Source organism: Euleptes europaea, chromosome 7 (genome assembly GCF_029931775.1).
Source record: "Euleptes europaea isolate rEulEur1 chromosome 7, rEulEur1.hap1, whole genome shotgun sequence".
In the NCBI taxonomy this organism is placed as follows: domain Eukaryota; kingdom Metazoa; phylum Chordata; class Lepidosauria; order Squamata; family Sphaerodactylidae; genus Euleptes; species Euleptes europaea.
The window spans coordinates 99,679,301-99,703,314 of NC_079318.1; the positions used below are offsets into that span (position 1 = coordinate 99,679,301).

A 24,014-nucleotide genomic window follows, 5' to 3' on the forward strand; every position below is an offset into this window, starting at 1 on the left:
TTAAATCCTGAGACTTTACTGTAAGAGTCCAAAATCTCTTTCAAATTAATCGCAGATTGATTAGGATCATCTAGAATCAATAATAGATCATCAGTCTCTGCTTCCTATTCTTGTACTTTATCTGGTTTGTGATATTTTCTCCCTGATCATCTCTGCTGAACGTGCTGCATGTTGCCACGTCCCTCTTCGCCACCGGTGGGAGATTTTGGGGGTGGAGCCTGAGGAGGGCGGGGTTTGGGGAGGGGAGGGACTTCAACGCCATAGAGTCCAATTGCCAAAGCGGCCATTTTCTCCAGGGAAACTGATCTCTATCGGCTGGAGATCAATTGTAATAGCGGGAGATCTCCAGACGCCACCCGGAGGTTGGCAACCCTACACATGGCTTGTGTTTGGGCGGAGTCAAGGGGTGAGGGGCCCATCAGTGAGTACATTCTTCTGAAGAAGTGAAGAACCAAATTTTATCAATTATGGAAGGAAATGGCCTTCGTCATTATCTGGAGGCCCTCGCAGAAGTCTGTGTCTGCATGGCTCCCTCTGAGTTTGTGCTGCCGCTAGACATTTCTTTTTTCTTCAGGATATGGGCTGCTGACCCCTGTGCCTCCCACATCCCGAGGGCTATGGTGCTTCAACAGAAATTACATCATCTTCTTTCCTGTCATTCCACAAGCAGCTGAAGACAATTGTGTCATCTGTTCCAAGGAAAGCCCCGCCTGGCCCTCGTAGATGGCATTCAGTAGTCAGAACCCTTCTGTTTTTCGGTTTTGAAATTGTTGGTCTGCACTGGGCAAATACAACCTAAATCTCCTTGTGTCAATAACAAACAAGTGATTTCTATCCTTTGGCCAGGAGAGGATGCCTTATCCAAAGTCACCCTGCGGTAAGGTTGCCAACTTCCAAGTACTTAGCTGGAGATCCCCTGCTATTACAGCTGATCTCCAGCCAATAGAGGTCAGTTCACCTGGAGAAAACGGCCACTTTGGCCATTGGGCTCTATGGCATTGAAGTCCCTCCCCTCCTTAACCTCTACCCCCAAAACTGCCCGCTGATGGCAAAGAGGAACCTGGCAACCCTACGCAGGCAGGATAATACTGCAGTCGTCTTGTTTGTGGGCTTCCCAGAGACATCTGGTTGGCCATTGTGTGAACAGACTGCTGGACTTGATGGGCCTCAGTCTGATCCAGCAGGGCTTTTCTTATGTTCTTGGGCCATGGGGACTAAAGGGAACCTCCAAGTTCAGAGGCAGTCAAGTTCTGAATCCCAGTGCCAGGAGGCAACATCAGGGGAAGGCCTCAGCCTCCATGCCCTGTTGTTAGACCACCAGGTGTGAAGCAGAGTTTGGACTGGATGGACCATGGGTCTGATCCTGCAGGGCTCTCCTGATGTTCTTACAGGGGAGCTTCAGGTCTGTGACAGAATTAGAACCCAGGCCTGCCATAGAACGAGGGAAAATATCTCTCTGCTGGTCTCGCAAGTGGATGCATCACAAGCCTGTTGGGTAACCAAATGGCATTTTAAGCACTTTTGTGAGTGATAAGTGAAATCCTGAGATGTCATTTTGTACGCAAGGAATGTGACCCCGGTGCCAGTGAGATCAGAGTCAGAGAGTGACCTAACAAAGCAGCATCACTATGACAACAGCGATGCTATGCAGCATCTCTGACTCTTCAAGAGGTGCAGGTTCTGTTGCTATAGGAACCACCAACATGGCGCCTGAGGAGAACCCTTTGTTGTTGCCATGGAGGCGGCCACGCCAACCGCCGCGTGACACCGGCAGGGCCGCCTCCAGCAGCTCTTCCACCGCCCACCCCCCTGCGCGCCTGCGCGGTGGTCCTCTGCTGGTTATAAACAAGGCTGTGATTTCATTCTCCTTTCCGTTTCCTTTCTCTCCCCCTCCCGCGCTCGCACGGAGTGGGCTGTTCCGAAGCCGTTTGGGCGGATCCACGGAAGGAAAGGGGGGGAGTGTAGAAGGAACGGAAACCGCCACCCCGTGGACGCCCAGATGGTGCGGCCCGCAGGCGGCGCTTGAAGCGAGGCGGACGAGACCAAGTGAAGAGCGCGGGGGGGAGAGGAGAAAGGCGCGGAAAGGGAGGGTGGTGAGGGGAAAGGAGGCGGCAAAAGGAGGAGGAGGAGGAGAAGAAGGGGGGAAGGAGGCGGAGAAGCGTGAGGGAAAAGCCAAGATGGCGGCGGCGGGGCCCGAGTCTGGGGGGAGCAGCAGCAGCAGCGGCGGCCTGACAGGTGAGGGGGGTCATTTTCTGTGGGGAAGGGCCGAGGGAGGAGGGGGTCCTCTGGTGCGGGGTGGTCTGAGGCACTCGAGGGGCTAGTGGGGGGGACAGACGCCCATTGGGGCGAGAAAGTAGGGGGTCTTCTGGTGTGCGGGGAATCTGAAGGACTTATGGGGCCAGCGAGTGGGGCAGATCCTCACTTTCTGTGGGGAGGGGGTCTTCTGGTGTGCGGGGAGACTGGGGCACTTATGGGGCCAGTGAGTGGGGTAGATGCCCATTTTCTATGGGGAGGGGCGAGAAGGGAGGGGGTCCTCTGGTGTGTGTGGGGAGGCTGAGTCACTTATGAGGCCATTGAATGGGGCAGATCCTCACTTTCTGTGGGGAGGAGAAGGAGGGGGTCTTCTGGTGTGTGTGGGGAAGATCTGAGGCACCTATGGGGCCAGTGAGTGGGGCAGACCCTCACTTGTGGGGAGGGGCGAGAAAGGAGAGGGTCCTCTGGTGTGTGGGGGGGAGTCTGAGGCACTTATGGGATCTAGTGGAGATGGGGGGTTGCAGAAAAGAAAAAGTCCTTATGGAGTCTGATATGGGGGGGAGTTATGGTAATATAATAAATTATATGCGTTTCTGAATCAGCCCCTTCTTGGGAGGCGTCTTATCTTGGAGTGGGGGAGACCCTAAGTGGGTATGGGGGCGGTGTTTAACCTCTGTGTGGGGGTTCTTAAAATGGCAGGGGCGCTAGCATTACTGGAGGGGTGTCTCAGAGTCATAGAGGGTTGTCATTCCTGATAGAGGGGAAAGTGTATTTAAGGGGGGATTTGGAGGAGGACAGGGAAGAAGTTTTGTGTGTGTGTTTTTGCCCAGATGGGCCCTCCTAGCTATGGGGCAGGTTGGGGAAGGGGCTGTGATGAGGCTGCTAGGACTTGATGGGGGGGGGAGGAAGCTGCTGGAATGGGGAAGGGGTGAAGGGGCTGGAAGCGACAGGTTGCCTGTGGGGCAGGGTTGTCCCCTTGGCATAAAAGAAGAGAAAGTTCCAGGGGGCCAAATCCCTTTGGCAGGGGGGCGTAGGTTGAGGAGAGGGATTCTTTCTCTTCCCCCCCCTTCCTTAATTTGCAAGTAGGAAGGAGGGAATATTGGAGACTTCTTAGAGGGGGGCATGTCAGTGATTGGGGAAATCTGGAAGGGGAAAAACTGTTATGGGGGCTAGTTCTGGGAGAAAAGCTGCAGTGTGTTGATGGGCAGTGAGAGGAAGGGGCATAGGAGGGCAGTGGTCGGGTTAGTGGTGGTCACCGCTGATTTATCCTGACCCGGTAGGGTTTTCAAGGCAAGAGGAGAACAGAAGTGGTTTGCCATTGCCTGCCTCTGTGTAAGGACCTTGGACTTCCTTAAAGGTCTCCTATCCAAATACTGACCGAGGCCGATCCTGCTCACTTCCCAGATCGGTTGAGATCAGGCTAACCTGGGCCATCCAGGTCAAGGCAAGAGGTGATTTATTGCCTGCCTTTGCATAGCAATTTTGGTATTCCTTGGAGGTCTCCCATCCAAATACTAACCAAGGCTGACCCTTCTTAGCTTCCAAGATCTGATTAGATCAGGCTAGCCTGGGCCATCTAGGTCAAGGCAAAAGACACTCAGAGGTGGTTTGTCATTGCATGCCTTTGCCTAGCAACCTGGGTATTCCTTGGTGGTCTCTCATCCAAATACTAACCAGGGCTGGGCCCTTAGCTTCTAGGATCTGACAAGTATGGGATTGCCTGGTCCATCCAGGTCAGGGTAATGGTCAGGTTAGGAGGAAGCCAGTTGGGGGAATGAATTATGGAGAAGGAGTAAGCTCTTTGGTGAGTTTTGCCCCTCAGTTCTAGAGACGAGCATTTTATTTAATAAAGGAATGCAGAGAAGGCAAGCCGGCTAGTGGCTGACTTCACTGCACCTCCGTGTGGGGAAAAATAGGATCCTCCGTGAGTGCAGAGCGCTTTGGGATGGAAGGAAATGACTGGCTTGTCTGGAATCAAGCATGGTTGCATGGCTTATTTTGTATCTGACGAAGGGAGCTTCTTTGACTCTCGAAAGCATATACCCTGAAAATCTGGTTGGTCTCGAATCTAGCTTTTCTTCTGCAGACCAACGTGGCTGCCCTCTGAAATTGTTTACTTATAGTTTATTTATAGACTTCCTTTCAGCTAAAAAGCCCCCAAAGACTGTTTACAATACCACAACAATTAAGGAAGTCATGTGGAAACAAGGTAGGGGGAGCTGATCCCAATTTCTCAGTCTGGCAAGGGTTCCCCCCACCCCCACTCAGAGGACCAGGACCACATGTGACTGTCATTATTTCCTTTGATGTTGAAAATTGGAAGGGTGGGGAGCCTTCCGTTTCACGGGGAGCCTGGTGTGATGTTGTGGCAAAACGAAGGCAAGGAAACAAGTGGCGCAATGGGAAATGGATTCTTTCACCTTTTTTGCAACCCCTGATATTGTGGCAGGCAACATAAGCTGGGAGTCTGCAAGTCCTCACAGGCCTCTCTGGGGAGGGGGCCATGACTCAGTGGTGGATTAACTGCTTGGCATGCAGAAGGTCCTGAGTTCAATCCCCAGCATCCCCACTTAAAAAAAATCAGGTAGTAGGTGAGCTGAAAGACCTCTGCCCCTGGAGAGCCTCTGCCAGTCTGACCTTGATGGACCAGTAGTCTGGTTCAGTATAAGGCAGCTTCATGTGTATCTTCTCTAATCGCTCTCTGCTCTTGCTGCCAGTGATCATTGCTGGCTCAACTGTTGATGCTTCCCTCCCCGTGACCACGTTAAGTATCTTAACATCCTATTAACCACCTTGCTGGACTTGCTGACAGAGTGTGGAAACTGGGAAGTGTGTATGTGGAGAGAAGATGGGGGGGTTCTCCCCATCTTCTGATTTCATTCCTACAGAAAAGAGAGAGGTTTAAAGCTACCATGCTGTTTGCAGCTGAGCAATGCAGACATGGGAGGATGCTTGATTAATTGCAATGAAGCATGAAGGTCTAATATTGCATATGTGACTAATATTGCTTATGTGACTATATGTGCTATAAACTTCTGGAAACTTTCAGGTGATAAAGGGGGAGAATTTTCCCATTCCATGCCCCCTCCTTGTCAGCAATTAGTTTTATAGGACAGCTATTTTAGGGAGGGAATGGAGGCCAGGACCCTGCCCTCCCGCTCCCAGAGCGAGCTGCCACCAAGAGAGATAGTTGCTGCGGCAACCATACTTTCCCCTCTGTCTTCCTGCAGGAGCTGGAGTGTTTTCTGGAGTGTTAAGAGAACCTGTGGTTCCTCCCACAGTTTCATCAAAGGTGTCTCATGTCTTTTTTGCACAACATGGATACCAGCCAAGGTGACTAAAGGGAACCTCCCTGTTGAGAGGCAGGAAACCTCTGCATTCCAGTGCCAGGAACCAACCTCAGCCTCTCTGCTCTGTTATTGGACCTCCAGAGAAACTGGTTGACCGCTGTGTGAGACAAGATGGTGGATTGGATGTGGGTCTGATCCAGCAGGACTCTTCTTATAATCTTTACCTAGTCTATGATCCAGCAGAATTGGAAGTGCCATTAATAGGCGCTGGCTGTTGAATTCAGACAACTCCAAGATGAAGCCAGGAATAGTAAGGATTAATCCTGGCCACTTTGCCTCTAGTACAGTCATGGCAGATATTTCTGCCATTAATTCATAGTCCTTTAAATATACAGTATGTGTTAACTCAGTTTGGTGGTGGTGGAGGAAAGTACCGCCAAGTTGCAGCTGACTTATGGTAACCCCGTAGGTTTTTCAAGGCAAAAGATGAGCAGAGGTGGTTTGCCGCTGCCGGCCTCCACATAGCAACCCTAGACTTCCCCAGTGGTCTCCTATCCAAGTGCTAAGCAGGGCTAACCCCAGCATCCCCACTTAGAAACATTTCTGGAAATCTTGAAGACTTGAAAGATCCTAAACAACCCAGTTTTGGCCAAAACGAGTTACACAGTACTGCTTTCTTATCAGATTTAAATGCACTTTGCTGGTGTGTTGTGCGCTGGTGCATAAAATGCTTTTGGGGTATGTTTACAATATTTAAAAGTATGAATGTTTAAGCTTTATTGAAACAAGTTAATACACCTACCTGGTATTAGAGACAGATAAATGTTTGCTCTCTTTTTAAAAAGTATAGGCATGTATTAGCGGCAGCTGATCCTAGGTATGGCTCTCTGAATTCACATAGGACTCCTGATAGCTTTTGTTTTGTTTGTATTATTGTAATCCTTGTCCTACTGCACTATGGATTTTTTATGCTTTCTGATCAATTTTTAAATAATTTGTAATCCCTCTTGAGTCTCAGCGAGAAAGTCAGGCTGTAAATGAAGTAAGTAAGTCTCCAGTGCCAGTGTTCCCTGCATCCATATGATTGCCTCTCATTTTACACCTGGGACAGGAGGGACTGAATCTGGTGACGTCTCCATGCCAGACTACTTGGGATATTTGAAAATAACTTCCATTTTTGTTTAGCCCGTCTTATGAACCCCGTGGCGCAGAGAGGTAAACTGCAGTACTGCAGTCCAAGCTCTGCTCATGACCTGAGTTCGATCCCGACAGAAGTCGGTTTCAGGTAGGCAGCTCAAGGTTGACTCAGCCTTCCATCCTTCCGAGCTGGGTAAAATGAGCACCCAACTTGCTGGGGGTAAAGTGTAGATGACTGGAGAAGGCAATGGCAAACCACCCCATAAACATGGTCTGTCTAGTAAATGTTGGGATCTGACCCCATGGGTCAGTAATGAGTCAGTTATGAGTTTTCCTCAGAACTTCTGAACACTGAATTCCCCGTAAGCCAAACTGGCTTTCTCCCATGACCCCACAAAATCTTGCGCTTATAGGTTGAATAGTCTCATTTTCTCCCCACACTTTGAGAGTGGGTTTGGTTTGCCCACCCACAGTCTGCATTTGCAATCCAGTTTAGAAGGCACGGCTGTATGTGGTGGAAAATGTGGTAAACAGTGCTGGGCTGGATCCCAGGGAGCAGGTCAAATGCGCCTACACTAGACCTCAGCTTCCCGGTTTGGGTTGGCCTGGGAAATGAGCAAATCCACCCCATCAGTTTGGCAGCCTACCTGTTTGCTGGGAGCCAGTGTGGTGTAGTGGTTAAGAGCGGTGGGTTGGAGTGGTGGACTCTGATCTGGAGAACCGGGTTTGATTCCCCATTCCTCCACATGAGCAGTGGAGGCTAATCTGGAGGTTGGTTTCCCCACTCCTACACATGAAGCCAGCTGGGTGACCTTGGGCTAGTCACAGCTCTCTTAGAGCTCTCTCAGCCCCACCTACCTCACAGGATGTCTGTTGGGAGGGGAAGGGAAGGTGATTGTAAGCCGGTTTGATTGTTCCTTAAGTGGCAGAGAAAGTCGGCATATAAAAACCAACTCTTCTTTGTGGTCCCAAAGAAGGAAACCCCACACTTTCCTCCCCCACATCTTCCATGACTGAAGCCACTTTTAACCCCTCACACATGGCATTCTGAGGGAGCCTGGTGGGGTTTTTTGATGGCAGCGGGGTCACAGCTGCACAACAGCGGGGTCACAGCTGCACAACAGGGAGACGAGAAGAGGAAGGAGGCGACTTGACACGTGGTTGAGGGGGAAGGACGCTCAGAGCTCAGAAGTGCTGGAGGTGAAGGCACATGGGGATGTGTGGGAGATCGGTACTTTCTCATGTTTCTTTTTCTTCCGTATACAGGCGGAACAAAGGCAGTTGTCTGCGTAAAGCAGAGGGATACTGTGATTTCCCCCTCCTATACACGCATACGTGCACTTTTTGCTTTTAAGTAGGGTTCTTGATAAACATTATGTATTTCCCCAACCAAGGGGATGGAACTGCACATCTGTCCTCTTACTCCAGGAGCGGTTGAAGCTAGTGTTTAATCTTTATTCCTAAACAACTTCATTGCTTTCTTCTTTTCCCCCTCCCTCCCTCCCTCCCCAATATAGCTTTCAACTTATTTTGCTGTTCAGTGAGACCTTCTCGAAGGCGCACATGTTTGGGTAAAATTAGGAGCAAAAGCATGGTCTTTAAGTTGAGGCTGTGGTGTGGAATCGAACCTTTCCCCGGGCCTTCCTGGATTGGTGCTGCTGCCTGGTGTGTCAGAGCGGCTGTGGCTTCTGCATTAAAATGGCTGCTTTTATTTTTTTTATTTTTTTTACTTAAATTTCTATTCCGCCCTCAATCCCCAGCCAAAGCCGGGCTCAGGGCAGATAACAATGACCAATAATAAAAACCATAAATGTCTATCATTGAAATCCATAAAAACATTCAAACAGCTTAAAATACATAAGATACATAAGATGGTGCATGTTCAGTTACAAAAGCCGTAAGGAGTCTCAAAGCGGCTTACAATCGCCTTCCCTCTCCCACAGACAGCAGACACCTTGTCAGGTAGGTTGGACTGAGAGAGTTCTGAGTGACCTGTGACTAGCCCAAGGTCACCCAGCAGACTTCATGTAGAGGAGCAGGGAATGGAACCCGGTTCTCCAGATTAGAGTCCGCCGCTCTTAACCACTACACTACTCTGGCTCTCTCAGTAAATGAATAAAGCCACTCAGTGAATGAACTGCTGAACTGGAAACTCCAGGAGTGTGAAGCTGCCTCCTTCGGAGTCAGACCACTGATGTCGCTTGCTGTGTGCTCTTTGCCCATGGATTGAGACCCTGGGGTGGGGGGTGGAGCTCCACCCCGCTGAGTCATCAGCTTATTTTGCTGCCGTTCGGAAGGACCTGCTGCTAGCCCCCAAGCGTATTTTTTAAATTTTATTTATCAAAACATTTAAACCCTACCTTTCCTCATTGTCCGAGGCAGCATAGAAGGCAAGGGTGCTTGCCCCCCTTCCCTCCGTATGTGCAGAGCAGCAGAGGCGAGGGATTTCTGGACAGGGCTCCTCCGTGGTTCCTCCTGGTGTTCAGCTTCTGTTTCCTATTCTTGTCTATCTGGGTCTCTCACTAGGGCTGCCAGGCCCCCACAGGGGGTGGGAAATCCAGTAGGCAGACTTACCAGCAGCAGTGTGTGGGGGAGGCCTAGCATCGCAGTGGTACCACTTCCGGCACACGCCAGCAGTGGTGCAGGACGCTCTGGTATTTGAGCAAAAACTCTATGTTAAAAAAAGACATGTACCATAGACGTTTTTCCCAAATACCAGAGCGTCCTGCATTGCCAGTGATATCGCTGTGGCACTGGCTTAGGCCTCCCCCGCTGCTGTGAAGTCCCCCCCACCCACCCACCGGTTGCTAGGAAAGATCTGCCACCCCTACCTGCCACCCATGGTCCTGACCTTGATAGTAGTGAGGTCTTAACTCACGGTGTTCTCCATTCATTCCGTCATCTGCTTGCTGCTCCCGAATCTGTTAAGGTTGAAGACAGCTATTCTAGTCAGCTGGCCGTTCCTCTGCCCCCAGCAGGGGTCTTTCCACAGATACCAGAGACATCTCTTTAATGGAGAGGCCGAGAATTGATTCTGGCAACTTCTGCATTGCAATTCTTTTCCCACTGAGCTATGCAGCATCTCTTTGCACAAGGGTGGCTGAAAAATTCTCCAAGGGCTAGAGACCTTCAGCCCTTCCACATAGCTCTGCAGGCTTTGATGCGTTTTTGAACTGAGTTGCCCCTCTTGACAGATATCAAGAGTTGTGTGTTCTTTAAGGCTGATCTTCCTGGTTTCCATTTCATTTGATGTGAAAATTATTTGTGCGGTTCTAATGAAGACGTGATTCTGCAGAGCTTTGCACTTGGGGTGAGCTGACGGCCGGCACTAACAGACCTGATGCTTTTCCTCCGAGGAGCTTTCACAAACTTTGTGCATGTTTGCTGTCCTCCTTGGCTTGCACAATGCTCCTCTGTGTTTAAGTCCTGGAGCCTTTGAAGTGCTTGTATTGGCTAACATTTCTGCCTTTTGGTTATTGATGATACTTGAGATGCACGTGGAAAACTTCTGTGAGCATGAAAGCAGTTTCAGAGGGTAGCTGTGTTGGTCTGTAGTAGAACAGCTGGATTCGAGTCCAGTAGCACCTTAAAAACCCACAAGATGTTTGGGATATAAGCCTTTGAGAGTCTAAGCTCCCTTCATCAGCTACTGACAAAGGGAGCTTTGACTCTTGAAAGCTCATACCTTGAAAATCTTGTTGGTCTCTAAGGTGCTTCTGCACTTGGATGTGGCTCTTCTGTGAACTGGCACTTTTAAATACAGTGGCCAGAATGTATCCTGGGGGAAAAGATATTGCCATGCTAAAGTAGACTAGATAGGTAGCTGATAGGAAGAAAGTAGATTCCTTTGAATTGTGGTGTTGGAGGAGAATATTACGGATACCATGGACTGCCAAAAATCCCCCAAAAACAAGTCAGTGGGTTGTAGATCAAATCAAGCCTGAACTGACCCTAGAAGCTAAAATGACTACACTGAGGCTGTCGTACCTTGGCCACATTATGAGAAGACAAGAGTCACTGGAAAAGACAGTCATGCTAGAAAAAATTGAAGGCAGCAGGAAAAGAGGAAGACCCAACAAGCGATGGATCGACTCAATAAAGGAAGTCACAGCCCTCAGTTTGCAAGACCTGAGCAAGGCTGTCAAAGATAGGACATTTTGGAGGACATTGATTCATAGGGTCGCCAGGAGTCAAAAGAGACTTGACGGGCACTTAACATGCACAAAGTAGACTTGAGTTACCAGGTTTCAGCCCATCTTTTTTCTTCAGGAGTCTGAGTAAAAGGAAGATTTGTTTCTTTGTTTGCATTTCTATCCCGCTCTCTGTCCCGGCTGAAGCTGGGCTCAGAGTGGCTAACGTCAAATAAAATTCAGTACATAAACATAAAATATAAATTCACTTCCCAAAAACCTAACAATAAAATTATTAATAAAAACCAATTGGCGTCCATATAACTCCACAGGTCCATAGAGAGCCTGGGGAAAAGCAACCATGAACCCCAATTAAACTCAAAAGATGGAAATAAGGCCATTTACAAACAAGCTGACTTCCTTTCCCAGCTCCCCGATATTTCCCCTTCAGTTGACTCTCCACTGCTTTCAGCCTTCCATGACTCCAGAAGCCTGCCCAGTCCTCATCTGGCTGATTCTTGAGGGTTGGAGGGGTGGGATGGAGGGTTAAGCAACAAAGCTGTGTTTTTCTGCATAGCTATGGCATCCTCTAAGTAGGTGGCTTTGTCTTTCCGTGGCCAAACCATGCAAGTCCCATCCTCTGCGCTGTGGCCCTCCTGGTTGTAATGGTGGAACGGGCCAGATTTCCGTAGAGCAGTTGGGCATTTGGGACACGGAAGGGCCTACTACTGTGTGTGGGTCAGTGGTAGAGCATCTTCTTGGCCTGCGGAAGGTTCCAGGTTCAGTCCCCGGCATCTCCAATTAAAGGGACTTGGCAAGTAGGTGATGTGAAAGACCTTGGCCTGAGATCCTGAAGAGCTGCTGCCGGTCTGAGTTGACGATACTAACTTTGATGGACCAAGGGTCTGATTTAGTATAAGGCAGCTTCAGGTGTAGGGTTGCCAGCTCCGAGTTGATAAATAACTGGAGATTTTGGGGGTGGAGAAAGAACCTGAAAGTTGAGCTGAAAATTATACAAAATGCTGATATAATAAGAAAAAGAACAACATAAAGGCCCTGCTGGATCAGGCCCAGGCCCATCAAGTCCAATAGTCTGTTCACACAGTGGCCAACCAGGTGCCTCCAGGAAGCCCACAAACAAAATATTGTGGAATGTGCACACATTAAAAACACTGGGTCCTTTGTCAAGTTAAGGTTGAGTTTCTTTTTCTTCCCTTTTTGTTCTGTGATTTTGGGGTTGGAGCCTGAGGGCAGCAAGGTTTGGGGAGGGGTGGGACTTCAGTGGGGTTTAATGCCATAGAGTCCGCCTTCTAAAGCAGCCATTTTCTCCTGGTGAATTGATCTCTGTTCTTGGAGATCAGTTGTAATAGCAGGAGATCTTCAGCCACCACCTGGTGGTTAATAATCCGAAACAGACACCTCTGGGTACATACATAGTTATTCAAAATCTGACACAGATAATCTGTACACCTAGTATAGCTAAACAAAGACTGTATTATACAAAATACTAAAAATATTGTTGTTTCCTCTGACCATGTAATAAGCTTTACATTGGATCAAGTATAAGGGCGGTTAAGAGTCGCATATTAGAACACAGGTCTAGAATTAGAGCCAGAGTAATGGACGTGCCTGTAATAGATCACTTTTGCAAATTAAAACATTCTGAGAATGCAGAAGGTTTGACAGACAGGATACTGAGAGGATATTACGCCAAAAAGAAGCATACTTTATTCATTTATTTGAAACAGTGACACTTAAAGGATTGAATCTGGAAAATGATCTTTCCTGTTTCATTTAACTAAGATAAGGACATGTACCTTTAAATCTCTTGAGAGGGCTTAATAAACACACATGTAGGTCATTTGAATTAGAATAGGGGAGCTAGTGTCAGCAATTACAACCGGTATCCTGAGAAGGACCTTGTGAGACTGTTAACGTACGAATTCTATGGCAAGGAATAAGATATACGGAATTCTAGGTAATGTATATAAAAATGTATTAAAAATTAATACCTACCTGCAATTTATATTTGGAAGATAAATATCCATTATTGGTATACAGGACTGAGATTATTGTACTGTGCAAAATATTCAATGTAACAGTTTTGTGTATGTTATGTGCATTTTGTATAATACAGTCTTCGTTTAGCTATACTAGGTGTATAGATTATCTGTGTCAGATTTTGAATAGCCACCTGGTGGTTGACAACCCTAAAGACACCCCAGCTGCTTGTTTGTGAGTTCCTTTGTAATGATCCGCAGTCAGCGTTGGCACATCTTTCTGCGGAGCAACCGCACTGTTGCGTCATTCAGGACTGGGGGTTTCCTTCCTGATGTTTGTGCATTCGGTGTGACCTGCGGTTCCGACCAATGGCAAAATGCTCAGTCTGGCCTCTCCACCTTCTTTCCTCAATGTTTCATTAAAAGTCTTGCTTGTCACGACCACTAGGGGGTGCCCTCATTCTAAACTCTGGATTTCTCCCATGGGTCCCTGGCATCGCCGAACTGCATTCAGTGAGGTTGTATGTTGATGGGAATCCAGCTGTGATTCCTGAAGTTGAAAGATCTTTCTCTTCTTCCCTCGCCCTCCCCCAGCCGTTGTCATGGGGCTTCCTGCAAGTTCATGTATGTGTGTAAAGTGCCGTCGCAGCCAACTTATGGCGACCCCTTTTGGGGTTTTCGTGGCAAGAGACTAACAGAGGTGGTTTGCCAGTGCCTTCCTCTGCACAGCAACCCTGGTATTCCTTGGTGGTCTCCCATCCAAATACTAACCAGGGCTGACCCTACTTAGCTTCTGAGATCTGACGAGGTCAGGCTAGCCTGGGCCAGCAAGTTCATGTAGGAGTTCCTTTATCGTTTCAGTGGGTAGCTGCATTGGTCTGCAGTAGACCAGCTAGATTTCAAGTGCAGCAGTACCTTATAAGAACACAGAAAAGCCCTGCTGGATCAGACCAAGGCCCATCAAGTCCAGCAGTCTGTTCAGACAGTGGCCAACCAGGGAAGCCCATGAGCAAGACGACTGCAGCAGCACCATCCTGCCTCTAATATAATAGGCTGCAGCAGCACCATCCTGCCTCTAATATAATAGGCTGCAGCAGCACCATCCTGCCTCTAATATAATAGGCCTGCTCCTCTGATCCTGGAGAGAATAGGGATGCATCATGACTAGTAGGCATTTGACTAGGAGCCATGGATAGCCCTCTCCTCCATGAACATGTTCACTCCTTTCTCCTGTGCTTAAAAACCTCCAAAGAAGAACATAAATCCAGCAGTCTGTTCCCACAGTGGCCAACCAGGTGCCTCTAGGAAGCCCACAAGCAAGACAACTGCAGCAGCATTGTCCTGCCTGTGTTCTACAGCACTTAATATGTTAGGCATGCTTCTGTGATCCTGGAGAGACTAGGTCTGCATCATGACTACTATCCATTTTGACTAGTAGCCATGGGTGGCCCTCTCCTCCATGAACATGTCCACTCCCCTCTTAAAGCCTTCCAAGTTGGTAGTCATCACCACATCCTGGGGCAGGGAGTTCCACAATTTAACTAGAGACCAACAAGATTTTTTGGGGTTTGAGCTTTTGAGAGTCAAAGCTCTCTTCATCCGATGGAAAGCTCGTAGGAAAAGTACCCATCCCCTTGTACAGGGAAACGGCAAATGCAAAGGTGGGGTGCTAGCAGCCTCTGCGTCCAGAGGGGAAAATACGAGGGTGGGGATAACAAGAACCTCCACATGCAGAGGCAGTCTAGCTCTGACCCCCAGTCGCTGGAACACAAGCAGGGCAGTAGTTGGGGAGCCCACCAGCAGAGCATGATGTGATCTGCTTGGCGTCCTTGTTTTGCTTCTGCAGGACTCTTTTTCGGGGAGAGATGAGGTGACAGGGAAGAGGCAGGTCTCAAATGGATTCTAGGAGGCTGAACTAGCCCAAGTTGAGCCTCTTGCTTGGGGGCAACAGACGGAGCAGCTCCCCTGGTTCTGCGGAATTGGCTCGCTGGGTTAAGCCTGCAGCCTTCTGGCAGGTCTGAGTGCGAAACGGGGCTTGCTCAGAGCTTAGAAAAAGAAGAGTTGGTTTTTATATGCTGACTTTCTGTACCACTTAAGGAAGAATCAAACTTGCTTACAATCACCTTCCCTTCCCATCCCCACAACAGACACCCTGTTGATTCTATGACCTTAAGCAGATCATGAGAGGGAGGGCATTTTTGCCGCCTTCTGGGCATGGAGTAGGGGTCACTGGGGGTGTGGGGGGGAAGGTAGTTGTGAATTTTCTGCGTTATGCAGGGGGTCGGACTGGATGACCCTGGTGGTCTCTTCCAACTCTGATTCTAGGTAGGTGGGGCTGAGAGAGTGTGACTAGCCCAAGGTCACCCAGCTGGCTTCGTGTATAGTAGTGGGGAAACAAATCTGGTTCACCAGATTAGCCTCTGCCACTAATGTGGAGGAGTGGGGAATCAAACCCGGTTCTCCAGATCAGAGTCCACCGCCTATTCAGCCCACCTCTCTCTAGCTGCCTCAGTTCAACAGAAATAGAAATGAGCAAGAGTCCAATAGCACCTTAAAGACTAACAACATTTCTGGCAGGGGATGAGCTTTCGTGAGTCACAGCTCACTACTGCGCTGTGTCTCATGAAAGCTCATCCCCTGCCAGAAATATTGTTAGTCTTTAAGGTGCTACTGGACTCTTGCTCTTCTCTATTGCTACAGGCAGACCAACACAGCTACCCATCGTGGTCAGTTCAGTAGAATTATGCGATCACAGTGGCGAAGCAACTGGCAGCGTCATACATTCCTGCGTTGGCTGCAGTGAACAGAGACCAGGAGGGGAAAAAGATGTGGTCATCGTTCCTTTGAATAAGCAGCCTTGGCAAATGCCACGTTGGGGCTCAGGAGGCGGTTTTGTGAATGGATGATTAAATGTCAGCACAGCTAATTCCGGAGGTGAAGGGGCTTGGCTGCGCTCCGCCAACGCTGCTTAGAAGCCAGATCATATATACGATTTCCATAAGCTCGGCCTGCTTTATTTTCTCTCCAGGCAGGGGCACGGGGGTTGATGGTGGCAGAGGTGGCTCTCTGCTAGAAGCCCACTCGCTGTCATTGTCTCTGCAGCCCACAAAGTGGGGAGGGGGGTCATAGGCCTGGCCCTGCAGCTGACGCCATGTTCCTTCCAGGCACCCATTCCTTCCTGTAGAGAGAGGTTCCTTACTGTAGAGAGATGGCTGCTAACTTGGAAGGCTCTGTGGGCACTCCCAATTTAACGTGGTCTAGAAGAAGAAGAGTTGGTTTTTGTATGCCAACTTCCTCTATCATTTAAGGAAGAATAAAACCGGCTTACAATCACCTTCCCCTCCCCACAACAGACACCCTGTGAGGTAGGGGAGGCTGAGAGAGTGTGACTAGCCCAAGGTCACCCAGCTGACTTCTTGTGGAGGAGTGGGGAAACAAGTCTGGTTCACCAGATTAGCCTCCACCGCTCATGTGGAGGAGTGGGGAATTGAACCCGGTTCTCCAGATCAGAGTCCACCACTCCAAACCATCGCTCTTAACCCACTACACCACGCTGGAACAGCTAGGCAATTGGCATGGCCCGGGAACACTCTTGGGAAACACAGAACTTGGTGCCTGGGCAGGCAGTTGCTTTAGATGGCCTTTGGTGTAAGCAGGTGCCTGAAGAGGTAAGCGAAAGGCAGAGCTGCTCCCCTGTGAAGTTTAGGAGGGGGACCGAACTTAGCTCCTAAAGCGGGGGGCAATGTTTTTCAGCCTATGGGCACCTTTGGAATTCTGAGAAAGTGTCGTGGGTGCAGCCCCAACATGGTGGCAACTAAATATCTGCCACAGGAGGTAGAGCCAGCCCTAAGATGGCAGCCGCAGCTTACCTTCGGTCACTCTCAGTGAAGATCCTTGTGCTGTGTTGACCGGTGCCGCCATGCCAATATATTTAATTCTCTGTACAGCCAATCACATCTCCAGTGGCCCATCAGAAGACTTGCTAGGCAAAATCCCCCTTGACCCATCCCACTTTCTGGTGACCACCAGCCCCACGCTGGGGAACCCTGTTCTACAGTAATCAAACGCTTTACAGTCTTCACTGGCTTATGAACACATGAAGCTGCCTTCTACTGAATCAGACCCTTGGTCCATCAAAGTCAGTATTGTCTGCTCACACTGGCAGCAGCAATCCAGGCAGAGGTCTTTCCCATCACCTACTTGCCTGGTCCCTTTAACTGGACATGCTGGGGATCAAACCTGGGACCTTCTGCATTTCCAAGCAGATGCTCTACCACTGAGCCACAGCCCCTCCCCATCTTATCTTTTCACATAGGCTTAGGATGTGCATGGGACCGAGCCAGGAGTCCCCAGCACAGGCGGGGCTTGGATCCTTGCCGCCCAGTCCCCGAGGAGCTCTTGTCCACCTGCCCTCGCTGGCACGCAGCCTTGAGTAGGGCGCACGAGGCCGCCTGTGTAAATTCCCGACAATGGATGCTGAGCTGGTTTCCCCAGCACTGTTGAAACCAAGAGGCCTCTCTTTGGGCCTCCGGCTTGCGTAAGGAAATGGAGAGCAGCCCGAGACAACCGCCTCTTCCTCTGCTCCGATTGTCTCCCACCTGCCATGCCGGGCTCGGCAAACCGCCGCGATCTCGGCACACTTATCTGCGTGCTGAAGTATGCTTGGCAGCCTGGTAGGTGGTGATTCACTCTGTCTCTCTCTCACTAGAGAGCACAGGACATGCGGAGAGGCGAGTGTGTTCTGGGTGTGTGATTAAACCTCTGAGCACAGATGTTAGAACCTGTCACAACACCTTCCACGGGAGAATGCTGGCAGCGCACCCTAATGGGTGCTGATGAGAGCCTTGCTGGGGCGTGGGGCTAGGGGAGGGGTTTTTTGAGCATGCTAGGAGTGGGGTCATGGATTGGGCGGTCCTTCAGGTCACGCGAGGGATGGCAAGAAGTGGGTGTGCCAGGATCCTGCATAAGAAGTACCGCCAGGGTGGAGCCGAGTTAGGAATTTGGGGACGGGCTGAGGCTCAGTGGCAGAGCCTATGTTTGGCATGCAGGTTCAGTTCCCGGCATCCCCAACTGAAAGGAATGGGTGGTAGGTGATACGCATCTGCATTTGCATTTTGCATGAAAGTAAGTGTTTGTGTTCTCTGTGTAACACTGTTCCTAAGCGCCTGGGCTGCATAACTGTTGGAGGGTGCCCGTTTTGTTAGGAACTTCCTGATCTCTCCGCCAGACCTCTTCTGGGCTCCCCGAAGCAACCATTCCTGCCTCAGGTCTCACCGAGCCAAAGGATTTCAGCGTGATCAGTGTTTTGTGCGATAAGCACTGAAGCTGTTGGCGTCTAGATGACTCAGATCTGGATGTGTGTCTGTTTGCACAAAAGCACAATGAATTTGGGGAATCAGGTGAAGTTTTGAGGAAGTCCTGCTGCAGCCCAGAGCCACCCAATCTCAAGCTCAGCAGAGGTGCGGCGGGGGATGACTTTGCACTATTAAGCAGAGCAGTTTTGCCTCTGAGCTGGGCTGGAATCTTCCTTGTCCTCCCGCCACCACGACAAAGCAGAAATGCTGGGAGAGAGCCAGCAATGACTCAGCCCTTATACATGGTTCGACCCTTAAGTTTATCGGGTATTTCACTTGGCATCTATTTACGTCATTGTGTACCTTCACACAAGAGTGCAGGGTGGCATATGCATTGTCTTCCTGTTTCCCTGCCCTATTGTATCTTTGCAGTACCCTTGTAAGTGAGGCTGTGGGTGTTCATTTGCAGTCCTTGGGTGAGCACAAGGCACACATATTCGTGTCCTTCAAAGCTCCCTTTATTCAATTTCATCTCTGTATTATTCAAAAGTTACACAGAATTCTGTAGCAAAAGACTCTCTCGCCTACAGCGCTTGAAATCAGGTCGAGTACCGTCCCTGTCTCTTTCGCCAAACCTGTTTCCCCTCCACAAAAATCCTCTGCAGTAGTTGTGCAGGGAGAGAAGCTATCACTTCTCTTAAGAGTTGGTTTTTGTATGCTGACTTTATCTATCTTTTAAGGAGAATCAAACCGGCTTACAATCTCCTCCCCTTCCCCTCCCCACAACAGACACCTGAGCAGCTACTGCTGCTCATTCCGTCCTCTTCCACATCAGCAGAGTTGGCAGCCAGTTCTCAGTGTCCAGCTCACCCAAATTAAAGTAGGAAGTCGTGGCTGAAAGCCTCGGTCCTAATTTGCCCAAAGGGGTCAACACTGAACAGTGAGGAATATGCACAGGCTCATTAGTTAATGCTAGGAAAAGTTGAGGGCAGCAGGAAAAGAGGAAGACCAACAAGAGGTGGATTGACTCAATAAAGGAAGCCATAGCCTTCAATTTGCAAGATCTGAGCAAGGCTGTAAAAGTTAGGACATTTTGGAGGACTTTCATTCATAGGGTCGCCATGAGTCGGAAGCGACTTGATGGCACTTAACACACACACACACACACACACACACACACATTAGTTAATCAAAATAAATGGAAATGTTTTATTATTTATTTCACTTCATCTATACCCCATCTTTCTTTCCGATAGGGACCCAAGGTGGTGTACATAATTCTCCTCTATTTTATCCTCACAACGAACAACCCTGTGAGGTACGTTAGGCTGAGAGTGTGTGCTGACCCAGGATCACCCAGCGAGCTTCCATGGTGCAAGTAGGGATTTGAACTTGGTTCTCCCAGAGATCCTAGTCTGACATTCTAACCACTAGCCAGCGTGGTGTAGTGGTTAAGAGTGACGGACATGATTCGATTCCCCACTCCTTTACATGAGTGGCAGGACTCTAATCTGGAGAACCGAGTTCGATTCCCCACTCCACATAAGAGGCTGGACTCTAATCTGGAGAACTGGGTTTGATTCCCCACTCCTCCACATAAAATGCCGGACTCTAATCTGGAGAAGCGGGTTCAATTCCCCACTCCTCCACATGAGCGGCAGGACTCTAATCTGGAGAACTGGGTTCGATTCCCCACTCCTCCGCATGAGAGGCAGGACTCTAATCTGGAGAACTGGGTTCGATTCCCCACTCCTCCACATGAAGCCTGCTGGGGGACCTTGGGCTAGTCACAGTTCTCTTCAAAGTCAGCCTCACCTACCTCACAGGGTGTCTGTTGTGGGGAGGGGAAGGGGATTGTAAACTGGTTTGATGCTCCTTAAAAGGGAGAGAAAGTTGGCATGCAAAAACCAACTCTTCAGAGGAGTGTTACTCCTCTGAAGATGCCTGCTATGGCTGCTGGTTAAACTCAGCATCGTCAGCTTAAATCCACATTAGTCAGAGCCGTCGCTTGCATGGGGATAAAAAGTGTTTTTTGGGGGGCTGCTGTTTTCCCACGTTGCTTTGCCTGAATTTTCTTTGATGCACATAATGCAACCTGATAAGATATACTTTTTTTCTTTAAGAGACAACACATAAACAATCATATCCTGTGATAGTATGTCGAGAAAGATCAAAAGTTTTAAAAAATTGCTCTTTTGGGGATGGGGGGGAAATTATGCAAGGGTAAACAATAAGTAATGAATTTGATCATGGACATGTATACAGTCTGTCTTTAACAGGGGTATGCTGATACCAGCCCTCCAGATATGCTGTAGGCCCAGGGGTCGCCAACCTGTTTGAGTTTGTGGGCAGCTTTTGAATTCTGGCACAGGGTGGTGGGCGTAACCATAAAATGCCAGGGAGAGAGGGTATTTATAAGTAACTCTTCAACTGGAGGGGCTGTGGCTCAGTGGTAGAGCCTCTAGTTGGTATGCAGAAGGTCCCAGGTTCAATCCCCAGCATCTCCAGTTAAAGGGACTATAAGAACATAAGAAAAGCCATGCTGGATCAGACCCAGGCCCATCAAGTCTAGCAGTCTGTTCACACAGTGGCCAACCAGGTGCCTCTAGGAAGCCCACAAACATGACGACTGCAGCAGCATTCTCCTTCCTGTGTTCCACAGCACCTAATATATTCGGCATGCTCCTCTGATCCTGGAGAGAATAGGTGTGCATCATGACTAGTATCCATTTTAACTAGTAGCCATGAATACTCCTCCATGAACATGTCCACTCCCCTCTTAAAGCCCTCCAAGTCTGCAGCCATCACCACATCCTGGGGCAGGGAGTTCCACAATTTAACTCTGCATTGTGTGAAGAACTAGGCAGGTAGGTGATGTGAAAGACCTCTGTTTGAGACCCTGGAGAGCAGCTGCCGGTCCAAGCAGACAATACTAACCTTGATGGATCCAGAGTCTGATTCAGTGTAAGGCAGCTTCATTTGTTCAGCAGTTCAGGCAGAAGCTTTGTTTGACAGGATGCCTTTTAATGTGCATAGCCAATCTGAAGCCCGGCTGGGCAAAAGCACCACCTGTCCCTGCCCAGTTTCTAAAAGCACGTGGGCTCCATAAAGAGATGCTGGTGGGCGCCACGGTGGTCACGGACGCCACATTGGGGACCCCCGCTGTGGGCACCTGTTGGAATCTCAGTTCTGTGATTGTGTTTCTTAAATTTGGAAAGAGATGTTTTGTAAATAACCAAAAATATAATTTTAAAAATATAACTATGTAACTACATACCAGTATCTGGTACCTGAAGAAGTGATCGGTGACTCATGAAAGCTCATCCCCTGCCAGAAATCTTGTTAGTCTTTAAGGTGCTACTGGACTCTTGCTCTTTTCTACAACTACTTACTAATAAGTAAAGCAGTTATTATTTATTACTTCTCGCTCTGAGGCAGGAGAGCGTCTTCAGCTCGGGTTATTTACCTTTCCTTGCTAGGGAGGCAGGAACTAGCTACATACTAATAAGTAAAGCAGTTATTATTTATTACTTCTGTATCCCACCTTACATTAAATTTATAGATCTGCTTATAAAACCCATGTAATTGCCTATTTGGGGGATATTGAATATTTCCTCATTTTGTCTTGGCAAATCTGGTCCATCCCCTTGCCTTGCCCCTCCCTCCCCCATCTCAGTTGCTCGTACTGCTGTTTCTTTGGTAACCTGGAATCTACCTTATCATTTAATCTGTACCGGTATCAAATCATCCTTTCATTGTTCTGGATACAGTACAAGAGGGCCCTGTCTGTGTTCTCAGCCTAGCTTTTGGCGTTCCAGGAGATACCGATAAAAAAGGCTCTTTAAGAAGCTGTTTTCCAGGGACTCTTAATAGGTCATTTTTACCCATTCCCTGAATTTCAGCTCCATAAAACCTGTGCAACTTCTTTCTCCACATATATTTTAGGGGTGAGCTCCCCCTAATTTTAAAATCTGCTGAACAGTTTGTGAACCTGTGATTTCGGCATCTTCCAGCTGAATTCTTTTAAGTGCTAATTAAAAATGTATCCCTAGATATATTTATACTGCTGCTGCAGTTGATTGTGGGCTTACAGGAGGGACCTGGATGGCCACTGTGTGAACAGAATGCTGAACTTGATGGACCTTGGTCTGATCCAGCACTGCCTTTCTTATGTTCTTATGTACTGTTCTTTAGGATGTCCATCTATAGACTATACTTCTTAAATTTTCAAAAAAACTCTTCGTTTTAGTTAGTGCATATCTGCTCCCTTCTTACAGAAAGAACGAAACTTAGCTAACAAACGTCTCAGACATATTTGGTTTGTTGCTAATTAAACCCTGTCATCAACATATTCCCGATTGAAACTTTATCTCACCCCAGTGTGTGTGTGTGTGGGGGGGATTGTAAGGCCCACCTTATGTAAAACATAAATAAATCTCAGAAGCTAGTGGTTTTAAGTAGGATTGCATTTTTCTTATATATTTTATTGTACATATAATGTTTTTACCTGATGTTAGCCGCTCTGAGACCAGCTTCGACCAGGATAGAGGGTGGGTTACAAGTCTAAAGATTAAATAAATAAAAAAGGATCCCTAGTGCAGCCCTCTCTGGCACTTTGCAGCAGAATATTAATACTTTCCGTGAGATATCCATCTACACCAGTGCTGACCCACATAAAATTATTTGAATGAAGTTTGTAAATTAGCCAGGCATTTATCAATAATTGTCTTACCTAGCTTTCCTCATGAATGATCCCTGTTTCTTGGATCAACACAGGCAGGCGAGAAATTATTAAATGAGGCATACAAGTTTCCGTAGGGTCCGTGAGTGGTCCTGTGAACCAGATGACGCAGTACAAAGCTGCAGTATACGCTACTTCTTTCCTTGTGGAGACCTGCTTATTCTTCATTAATAAATTTTCCGGCTTCCTGCCAAGTCTCCAATTTATGCAATAAAATAATATTCATGTACCTTATAAGTTACCTTTTACAAGCTTATAGGTCTATAGTTTTGAGGGTCGCTATTATTACCTTGCCCTGACCTGGATAGCCCTGGCCTAGCCTGATCTAGGAAGCTAAGCAGGGTTGGCCCTGGCTAGTATTTGAATGGTCTCTATGCAGAGGCAGGCAATGGCAAACCACCTCTGCTCATCTCTTGCCTTGGAAACCCTATGGAGTTTCCAGAAGTCAGCTGTGACTTGACAGCATATATATATAGATCTACAGACAGATAGATTGGGACTGCCACACTAGACCTGCCATTTTGGGGGAAATTTCCTGTTACATCAATGTGTGTAAACAGTGTTACAAAGATTGATACGTTCCCTTCAGGATTTCATTCAAGTATTTCACGTGGTAGCATATTTTCACTACCTCTCTTTCTGACGAAGGGAGATTTGACAATCAAAAGCTGATACACCAAAAATCTAGTTGGTCTTTAAGGAGCTCCTGGACCTGAATCAACCCTTCTGAAATTACCTCTCTTGCAGTAACTGGCTGCAGTATGGGCATACCTTGTACAGGTAACAAATAATGGGAAGGAAATTGATTAATCAGACGTCCTCTACAGATCCTATTCAAGTATGAGTGCCGTTAGGGTAATTAGGGCATATACCAAAGGGGTTCCCTTATCTTCCTGCAGAGCAATGAGTCTCCACCCTGACCTGGATGGTCCAGGCTAGCCCGATTGCAGAAGCTAAGCAGGGTTGGCCCTGGCTGGTACTCAGATGGGGGAACATTCAGGAAGTTCACGGTTGCTATGCAGAGGCAAGCAATGGCGCATCACCTCTGTTTGTCTCTTGCCTTGAAAGCTCTACAGGTTTGCTGTAAGTTGGCTGTGACTTGACACCACTTTCCCCCATCAAGTCTCCAAACTTTAGCTTCATCTTTAACTAATATGCACTGACCCAAG

The 24,014-nt window shown here is 48.4% G+C and overlaps 1 protein-coding gene across 1 annotated transcript in view; it reads left to right on the top strand.

Moving 5' to 3' along the window:
* The first annotated feature begins 2,211 nt into the window (after positions 1–2,211).
* PIP5K1A (phosphatidylinositol-4-phosphate 5-kinase type 1 alpha) overlaps positions 2,212–24,014 on the top strand; it is a 59,996-nt gene continuing 38,193 nt past the window's right edge. Inside the window, exon 1 of the mRNA XM_056852589.1 lies at positions 2,212–2,235. The gene's annotated coding sequence lies outside the window, so the exon portion shown is untranslated. The remainder of the gene's footprint in view (positions 2,236–24,014) is intronic.